General features: G+C 43.4%; 1 protein-coding gene across 2 annotated transcripts in view; it reads right to left on the reverse strand.

Moving 5' to 3' along the window:
* Tmcc1 (transmembrane and coiled-coil domain family 1) overlaps window positions 1–9,582 on the reverse strand; it is a 193,628-nt gene extending 184,046 nt beyond the window's left edge. Inside the window, exon 1 of one of the 2 annotated variants that reach the window (XM_052719114.1) lies at window positions 9,475–9,582. The gene's annotated coding sequence lies outside the window, so the exon portion shown is untranslated. The remainder of the gene's footprint in view (window positions 1–9,474) is intronic. The other variant, XM_052719115.1, reaches the window with a different exon arrangement.
* Window positions 9,583–10,683: the final 1,101 nt, after the last annotated feature.

Genomic DNA, 10,683 nt, shown 5'->3' on the forward strand with positions numbered 1-10,683 from the left:
GGAGAGAAGGAAAGAAAGAGAGAGAGAGAGAGAGAAAGAGGAAAAGGGAAAAAGGGAAGGAGGTGTTCATCTTTCAAAAAAAAAAAAAACACCAATAATCTTGATTAACAGAATTCAGTTCTATCACACTTTCCCTTAAAACAGAATCGATATTCTCAAGATGTATGTCCCATAACAGAGTGTCTTTTGGAGAAATGAAACTAAAATCTGGTCCAGTGTTGCATTTACAGGTGGTTTTCAGACCTTTTGAAGGGGTTGCTTATAGAAAAGCACTTTCAGATAAAGTACGGAGATCAATATATAATTTCCTTTTCAGTGTCTGCACACAGTCCTGAAGTCAGTCAAAAAGTAAGCCAGCAAATAATGTTCTTTGCTTTAAAGAAGGCTAATTTAATGAATCAGCCAAGTTGCTCTAAACTGGCAAAAGAAGAAAACTTCTGCCAAGTCTTTCTGAGGAAAATTAATTAGTCAAAGCAAAGAGCAGTAGCTGAACAACAAAACTTGGGTCAGATGAAGAAAGGAAAAGAATATCATAGTTCAGACCACAGGGGCAATGTGGTTAGTAAGAATAAAATCTCTGTAATTCAATATTGCCGAAGCCAGAGAACAGAATGGGAATGCTGCCCAGAATTCCTCTAAATACATAATGTTAAATGCAACAGATCCACTCACATCCCTTGAGCCCTCCACCAGACCCAACATTTCAACTTCCCTAGCATGACTACTTGCTCCTCCATGACACAACTCAGTAGTACACAATGTAATCCAGGATGTTCTTGACAAAATTCAAGGTTACCTATTGGTACCCAGCTAAGGACAAAAATTTGTTACTCTGAAAAACAGTAAAAAATAAAACTATGTGACTTCAGAATTCACTTAAGAACATTATAGGGGAATTAGCAACTTCCAGTGCTTCAACCCTACTGCAAACCTGTAGAGATCTTCCAGTTTATATGGTCATAAAGTGATCCAAAGAACCACATCAATTCAACTGAAAAACGGTCAATTTTTTTCTTTAAATCCATACAAGAAAGTTCAAATTAGCATTTTCTTTTTCTCTCTCCCTTCCCACCTGACTCTTCTGACAGTACCCTTGTTATGTTGTTCAGATTGGCCTCAAACTCTGGAGTTCAAGATATCCTCACATCTCAAATGTAGCTGAGACAAGAGGCACATACCACCATGCCTAGCAAAACAACATGATTCTTAACATTAAAAAAGTAAAGGCTGGGCAAGGGATACACATCTGAAATCCTAGTACTTGGGAGGCAGAGGTAGGAGAATTGGGAGTTCAAGACCAATCTCAAATTCATGGTCAGCCTGGGCTATACGAATATTGTAAACATTCATCAACTGATAAAGCCATAAATAAAATGTAGTGTAAACTATACAAAGTAATTTTTAAAGAGTTATGTTACTATCAATTACATATATGGTGGAGGGGGAACAAATATGTACATGTGGTGCCATCAGATCCCCTGGAGCTGGAATTACAGGCAGTTCAGAGCTAACCATTGTGAGTGCTGAGGACCAAACTCAGGTTTTTGCAAGAACAGTAACCTCTATTACCCACTGAGCCACTTCTCCAGCCCCTATAAATGAAATATTTGGCTATAAAATAGTACTGAAACATGCTAGAATATGGACCATTAGAAACAGCAAGGGAAAGAAAGCAGAAGCAAATGCCTATATTATCATAAGGTTTCTTTTATATAAAATATCCAGAAGAGACAAATCCATGGGGAGGAAATAAGATGGGCAATTACCAGAGGATGGAGAAAGAGCCTGTTCAATGGGTAAAGGTTTCTTTTGGAAATGATAAGTGTTATGAGTAAATATAGTAGCAACTGGACAATATTATAAATATACTAAAAAACATGGAACAGAGCATTCTGAAGAGTTAATTACACATTTCAGTTGTGAATTTTCCATCATATGGATTTACAGTAGAAATACATGACTATATGTCTGTTACCTAGTACATGTATCTCCTAATACTTAAAAAAAGTTTTGTTCATTAAAAATATTCAAGGGGCTGGAAAGATGGCTCAGTAGTAAAAAGCACTGATTGCTCTTCCAGAGGACCTCAGTTTAATTCTCAGCATCTTTTTGTTTGCCTACATCTCTATATGTACACCACAGGTATGCAGTGCCCAGTCTAGCAGAGGGTTTGGGATCACCTGGAACTGAAGTTACAGACAGTTGTGAGCTGCCATGTGTGTGTGCTAGGAAACAAATCTCTGTCTTCTGCAAGAGCAGTAGGTGCAAGTGCTCTTAACTGCTGAGCCATCTCTAGCCCTAGCACTTTAAAATTTTTAATATGACATTTTACAAAAGGAAAGTTATAGCAGATTAACGAGTGGCTTCCAAAAGCTGAGGAGAGGAAAACAAACATGGAAAGTATAAGTTTTCTAGTGTTGTGAAGTTATTGTGTACGATAATGTAACTGTAAATATAAGATATTAAAAATTAGGCTGGAGAAATAGTAAAATGTCTGCTACGTAAGAGGAAAGACCCAAGTCCAAGATCCCCAGCACCCATATTAAAAAGAAAAAAAAAAAAAAAGAAAGCCTGGCATTATCCTGCACCTCTATAACTCTAGTACAGAGGAAGCAGAGTAAAGTGGATCTAGGGAACTCCTTGGCCAGACAATCTAGCCAACTAACTGGTAAGCACCTGGTTCACTGAGACACCTTGTCTCAGAAAGGTAAGGTAGAAAGCAATCAAGGAAGATAACTGAAGTCAACCTCTTCCCTCCACATGCACACAAACACATACATCACACCAAAAGAAAAAAAAAAGTTTAACTATTAGGAGCTAGAGAGCGGGCCTAGTGGGCAAGAACACTTGCTGTGTAAGCCTGAGGACCTGACTTCAAAGCCCCAGTATTCACAAAATAAGCTGGGCTTGGCAGTATAGAGTTGTAATCCCAGTGTTGTGGTGGGTGAAGACAGGAAGATCTCTGGGGCTTGCTATCCACCAGCCTAGCTCCAGGTTCAACGAGAGACTGTCTCAAAACAATATGACAGAGAGTAACAGATCGTTCAGGACACTCAATGTTCTCCCTGGCCTCTGCACATGTGTAGTCACATACACACCCCACTTACTCACACACATTGACATACACATCAGAAAAATAAAAGTAAAAAACAGGACCAGCCACATTTTTAAACAATATATAAAAGTCTATCAAGCCCTACAGACCTTAAAGCAGAGTGAACTAAATCAGTATATTCTTAAATAATCAGGACACACGGGGTTCCCAGAGTAGAACCCAAAATGTGACAGAAGAATGAAATCTATTACAACTACTGAGACAAGCTCAGGACCAACTGAAGAAACATTCAGTCTGAATGATCAAAAGGAAAGGAACTGCCCAGAAGCACTGTCCTCAAGTTAATACAGCTGTCACCCAAATATGCACAAATTAACCAACCACCTTGAAGCCACTGCATGTGAAGGCTGGAACTGAAGAATTAAGTAAATAAGTGGCAGACAGCTTCTCAGGGCAAAGTAGGAGGATACAGATAATGAGAATGGGATGAAAAGATGGTTCAGTGGGTAAGAGAACCTAGCTGCTCTTCCAGAGGACCCAGGTTCTGTTCCCAGTGCCCAAATCACAGTTCAAAACCATCTATAATGTCCCAGAGGATCCTATGCCATCTTCTGGCCACCACAGACACTGCACACCTTATATGCAGGCAAAATACACATACACATAAAATAATAATAAATAAGTAAAATGTTCAGTTAACAAGGGGAGAGTATGATAATATATTAAGAGTTGGGGACATTGGGGCCTAGTGTTTACTTTAATAGCATCACAGGCAATTGCATATGGAAATACTTAGTGATAATGTGGTGGCAGAGACTACCATTTCTCATCATCTAAGAGGGAGCCTGGGAGCAATGACATTCCAGTATCAATAAGCACACCTAACACCCAGACCTTGGCTTCTAAGACCATTCTCCAATAGAAAGGAAGGAGACAACTGACTGATATAGGATTGGATTAGAAAACCTGCAGGCTGAGCTTTGGATACCTTATACTGTAGAAAAGTGAGCAATCAAATACATACACAACAGACATGTAGAAAAGACAAGCAAAAGAGCTCCTGGACCTGAACAGTCTGAGAAACAAAATTCACACGGACACACTACCTATAAGCAGGTGGGATAGGACTCTTCACACCTGTGTGGCCTGGGCATAGTGACTTTTTTCCAAAGAATATAGTAAGGCATGGGAGTAGAGAGTAATTCTTTCACAAGAAGAAAAAACACTACCTCAAGGCAGGTAATTCAGGTTACCATCAACACTGATAAATTACACTGATAGGCTACAAACCTGACAGGGGTAGGGGCGGGGTGGGGGAGGGTGAGAATGACAGTCTAGGTGTTTGGAGACATGACTCAGTGGTTAAGAGCACATACTGCTCTTGCAGAGGACCCACATCCAACTGTCTGGAACTCTAGCTCAGGGAATCTGATGCCTACTTCTAGCCTCCACAGGCAAATGCACTCGTGTGCACATACCCAAACACAAGCACATACAAATAAATCTTTCTAAAAAATGACATTCTGTCTCAGTGATCTTCCTTCCAAAGGCACATTATACACCAGTCTAACCATGACATAAACAGATAAATCCTAATTGAAGGGCATGCTACAAAACACCTGAGCAGTAATAGTCAAAAGTATTAGGAATGTCTGGGAAATTGCCCCAAACAAAGGGAGAGGGGTAGCCAGGACTGCTGAGTACAATGAGTTTTCCTGGGTAGAATCCGGGGAATGAAAAGGGGCATTAGGAAAAGAATTGGAAAGTGTGGACTTAGTAATAATGTACTGATATTGGTTCATTAATTGTAACTAAAGTGCGACATTAATGTAAGATGTTGAAAAAAGAGAAGATAGTACAAGAGAGACAAGAATTCTCAGTTCCAGCTTCATAATATTTCTGGAAATCTAATAGTATCCTATAAATAAGTTTAGTATTTTTTTAAAGCAACATTTTGTGATGGAATATTTGCCTGTAATTTTACTCAGTGGATCTGGGATGGACAGACACACACACACACACACACACACACACACACACACACACACACACACAAATGCCAAAAGCTGTAAATGTTACCTGGTAGTAAAGTGCTCACCTAGCATATACAACGCTATGGGTGTGATTGCCCAGAACCACAGAAGAAAGAAAATGCCTAAAGTATATGATCTTTGCCTTTATGAAGCTTGTCTTATTGTGGAGTAGTGATAGTGCACATGAAACAGCACACAATACAAGAAAGCTTAAAAGGCAGAGATAAAAGCATGAGAAATAAAAAGTCTACACTTGATCTCAGCCGAAAGACTGAGAAGTGGTAGGAATAGAAAGGTCTGAATTGTAAGAGAAGGCTTCATGAATGAGATCCAAAACTTGAGTTTGCATCATCATATGTACTTCAGGGCACCAAAGTAAGGGAGAGATTAAACAGGCACACTTACAAGAACAATCCAAATGATAAAGGAATGAGAAAAAGGCAACAAGAAATGTAAACAGTTGGGCTAGAGAGATGTTCAGGGAGCCGGGTGTTCAATCCTTGCAACCAACAGTAGAAATAACTTGACTCCTACAAGTTGTCCTTTTACCTCCACAAGTGCTGTGACACACACACACACACACACACACACACACACACACACACACACACACAAATAAATATATGTTAAAAAAGAAAGAAATGTAAAAACTTCTCCCTTTCACAAAAAACAAACAAAAAGCATCTCTGAAAGGTAAAAAGTTAATTGTCAAAACACAACAGCAATGCTCAAACACTTTAAGAGCCATGTGGCAAAAATAATCCTCATACACCCATTTAAAATAACAGCTGACTTCTGGTAAAATGTGACCAAAACTCAAGGACAAAGAAAGTGACAGCTGTTCCCTAGAGTCACAACAGGAAATGCCAATAGGGAAAGACAGGAAGCAGGTGGCCAAGTTCTTCTCAACAACTTTTCACAGGACAGAGTACATATGTTTGGCTACTTTTTGTCCCACGCCCTTACCTACACATCACCTTAATATTCATGGTACAGCTATAAGCATTTATTAGTGTGATGGAGACTTAATTTAACAATAGAATTAAAGTCTGAATGAAGGAAGCAACCCATCAGAATTCTCCATCTCCCACACTCTGCTAGAGATTAGGTAACTATTTTTAAAAGCAAAGGGTTTGGAGGCCTACATATCTACATAAATATTCCTTTCCCCTGTTCCTTCCTCCAATTAAGCTCATTGTCTCCTGACCTTTAATGTGCATAAGAACTATAAATGATCACATATACAAAAATATGCACACCATATTTTCTGAGTTTAGAGGGTTGTCTAATACAGTTTGCACTTTATGTGAGGGATTTCTGTCAACACACCAATGTTCAGGCCTAAGCATGGAATAAGGAACAGCCATGCAGGCTCACTTCCAGGTAAGAAGGTTAAATCTCACAAAAGGAACATTCTAACAATCATATCTACAAACAGTCATGAGTTTTCTGTCATGAAAGCTGTTCATATACAGGCTAAAAAACCACTCTGAAAATTTAAGAAAGTAACTGAATGAGAATTAATTTTTCTTTCAACTCCTAAGATTTTATAATAGCTGGGCAAGATGGTGCACAGGCAGAAACAGATGGATCTGAGTTCAAGGCCAGCCTGGTCTACATAGTGAGTTCCAGAACAGCAAGGGCTACATAAAGAGACCCTGTCTCAAAATACAAACAAACCAAAAATATTCTATAACAAGTAAATTTTTAAAATCTGATGGGGGACAGCAATAAACTAGTTGAAAGCAACAGGATGGAAAAGGACACAAAGGCTGGGCCACTAAGATGGCTCAGTACATAAAGGCACTTGCTGCTAAGCCTGGTAAAAGATAACTCTCACAAGTTATCCTTTGATCTCCACACATATGCCATGGTATACCCGGGAAGTAGAAATAAATTAATTTTTTAAAAAGACACGAAGGCAAGAATGGCATGATGTATGGGCAAGTTCAATGCAAAGAACATGGTCATTTCTCTCTGCAGATCTTCACACTTCCGCCTGTCAGGAAAGCGCTTTCATCTTTCAGGTCACAATTCAAGTACCTTCTCCCTAGCAAGGCTTCTCTCTGAGTTGCCTTCCACCTAACCCCTACTTACTCACTTGTCACATCAGCTTCTTCTTTTTTAAAATCATAGTCCCCATTAGGGATTAGCAAACTTTTCCTAAACAAATCCAGTTACAGCTTGTCCCAGGTTTCTGTATGGCTTGTGGACTAAGATTAGTTTTTCATATTTAAATAGTTGAGGGATAAATGAAATTAAAATTTCGGTGTCCATGTTTAACTGGAAAATAGACATGCCAGTTTACCTTCTGTCTGTTGGGCACATATTGAAACAATACCTGCATGGCTGCAACAGTGGCTATGTGCTCAAAGCCTAAACTATTTACTTTCTCCTTCACAAAAACAACAAGAACAAAGTAAAGCTTACTGTCTCTGTCTTCTATTACCTGACATAGTCTGTCTGCGCATTTGTTGCCTACTCCTCAGCTCCACACACAGAATACAGCTTACTGAGGCAGAAGACTTGTCTGCTTTTGTTCCTTTACTACAATCTAGAAAGAATTCTGGACCAAAATAAGGGCTAAATACCTGGTGAATAAACGAGTGAATGGTCCATGATGCCACAGAGTTTAGGCTTTCTCCTATAAAAAAGGTGTACTGTTCTAGAAGAGATGAACCAAACAGCTCAAAGTACTGGTGTTCACCAACTAATGCAAGATACTGAAACTCCAGGATTTTTATGTTCACCAAAGACTCAACTACTGCAAAGTGACATAACCCTGACAGCTGTTTGTGCTTCCATTTATCTTAAGATGTAAATCTCTGAGAAATCTCGTTTCCTATACAGAGTACCCAGCACTGACACCATGCCAAATCTTTAATAGATGCTCATAATTACAAGAGACCTAGATCATGTGCTAATGAATTTTTAATATCCAGAATTTTCCTATGGGGCTCATCAGCTATCTAGTCTGTGAGCAGCTGAAAATTCTTTAGAAATTAAAAGGTTACCACCCACAAACCAGAAGCAGCTTTTTAATCTTTCTCTACTAGCCAGAGAGTGGGTGTGTGAATTCAAAAAAACACCAACCAACTCTGTTGGTGGAGGACAAGGTATTGTTGAGTTAAAACCCCACCTATAAGCATCTCTGTTGCATGACACTGTAAAACTATCACCCACTCACAATTTCAGTCTCAATCTTCTAATCTGCAAATGAAGGTGGAGGACAGACCCCACCTCCTGGAGAAATTGGATGTCATTAACATTTCCATCAAGGTTCTTTTTCCTCCAGGCTTTGTGACAATTTCTATACACAAATCCTATCTCTATACTTAAAAAAGACAAGAGTTTTTAGTTTAACTTCTAAAACGTAAGATACTGGACAGAGAAACAAATTAAATTTGTGTTATGTTTTAAAGTGGCTATGTGCTTTCCAATTTTAGGAGTTTCGTTGTGTTTCTTTTTCTTTTTTAAATAAAAGCCAATTTAGGAATTCCAGCCTTTCACAGGGATGCTCGTGGCACATGGTTTTTTGTTTTCGTTTTTGACAACTATGTCAGACTTACAACAACCGTTTCAGATGGGGTACATGGTCCTCTTTTTCTCAATTACACCTAAGTCAGAGCACTGGCTACAATCTACCAAGACCAAGATAAAACGTGTCACCAAAGCAAAGATATTCGCCAACAGCTCAAGTGGGCTACTCCTAGATATCGCCGCAGCAGATCCATCAGGGGGATCTCCACCAACGCTGTCTATGAATGGGGCCGGACAGACACTTGGACCACTGGACCAACATCATCCACACTTTGGCTGAGGCTGAAATCTCAGGCTTTGTAGCGAAGCACAGCTCGCTGCGACCCTCGGCTCTCTACAAAAAGGGTTAATAAAGGGCATCCTAGGGCCAAGCCCGGCCCACATCGACTCCCACCTCACCGATTTTCCGCAGGACTGCGGGCTTCCTCCTCCAAGTTAAACCACAAGTTCAGAATCAAAACAAAAGGTGCACGACTGGTTTTTGGTGGCAAGGGCTGACTCTCGGTGGCCAACTTCTGGGGACCGCAAGGCCGGGCGAACGAGGGCTCTAAGACCTCGGCTGGCTGGGAGGCCTAGGGCCTTGGGCACGAGTCCTCACACGCCCCCCCTCAGCTCAGCCTGAAGGGGAGCCGGGGAGAGTGACGGGAAGTGGGGGGGAGGGAGGTGTCCCAGTGACAAGCAGGAGGCCCGGCGACGCGGGGTCCAGCCGCGGAGGCCCGGGGCTTCGGCGCCGCCGGGGCGGCAAAAGGTCCGAGCAGCTCCAGGCCGCGAGGAGGCCCCGCTGCCGCGACTGGCCGCGCTAGGGAGACCGCCCGTCCCCACCCACGGCCTGGGCCAGTCACTCACCGGTGGGGAGGCGACGGACAGCCGGCGTCTCCGCCAGCGCCGCGGCTCGGGCTCCAGCGCCGGCTCCTGCCGCTGCGGCCGCCGCGCCCGGTCCATCCCCGCCCCGACCACCCCCCCTCCCGACCCGCCCCCCGCGCCGCTTCAGCCGCTGCTGCCACCACCGCCGCTGCCACGGCCCCGGCGCGCGAGCGCGGACCAGCGCGAGGGAACGATGGCGAGAGCGAGAACGCGCGTCCCGTCGCCACCGCCGCCTACAACCTCCGTCTCCCGCTGACGGCGCATGCGCGAAGCGGCGCCGGGCGGGGACGCGCACGCCGTGGGGGGCGTGGCCGGACTCAGAAGGTGTGGCCACGCCTCAGGCCCGCCCACCCACGCGGGCGCAGTCCAAGTGGGCTGAGGCGCTGCAGGTGGCGCGGCATCCTGCAGGTGAGTTCTTCCTTTCCTGCCTGGAGTTCGGAAACTCGAGCACTTCAGCATCTTGGCTCTTTGGCCTCTCGGCTTGTCGTATCCTTGGCTCCTCTTATCCTCAGCCACTCGACCCCTCGGTCCCTGGGCGCCTTAGTTTCTAGGCTCTTCGGACCCTGGGCTGCTTGTATCCTCAGTCCCTGATTGGTGCAGGCTAAGGCCAATTCCTGGGGCACACAACAAATTCCCGAGTCGCACGATAGTCGCTTTACCTTGACTCCCAGGGCCTTCCACCTGGCGGGCCGCCTTTTCAGATATCACCACTGAAGAAGCTGCAAGTAGCCCCACGGCGCTTCCCTTTAATTGTACCGGTTGCTCTAGCTTAGTCGTCAGTCAAGCAGATGTGGAAGCTTCTTCCCTGTCGGAGGAGCTGGGAGTGCAAGGTGGGAATACACAGAGTCCTTGGCCTCTTGAAGTTTGAGAGCTGGTGGAGACGTAATGGGCGAAATTTAGCGGGGGGATGGTAGAGTAAAGTTCAACCCTTGAATTGGAAATAGTGCACTGGTTGCGGGTGTAGCGTGGCCGGAAGGGGAGCTGAGAGACCACTGATTGGGGTGCAGTCGTGACTGAGACTGCGTGTGAAAGGAAAAGAGGTAGGTAAGCAAGCGTAGGGACAGGTTTGGGACTTCGGAGAGTTTCAGGAAGCCTTTGAGGTTTTCTTCGGCCGTGGTTGCAAGGCTAGTAACTTTTGGTCGCAAAAGTTGCGCAGGCATATGAAAAGTGGCCCGGGCGGGGGAGGGAGGC

The sequence above is a fragment of the Peromyscus californicus genome, unplaced genomic scaffold (assembly GCF_007827085.1).
Source record: "Peromyscus californicus insignis strain IS unplaced genomic scaffold, ASM782708v3 Scaffold_6__1_contigs__length_162567912, whole genome shotgun sequence".
Taxonomy (NCBI): domain Eukaryota; kingdom Metazoa; phylum Chordata; class Mammalia; order Rodentia; family Cricetidae; genus Peromyscus; species Peromyscus californicus.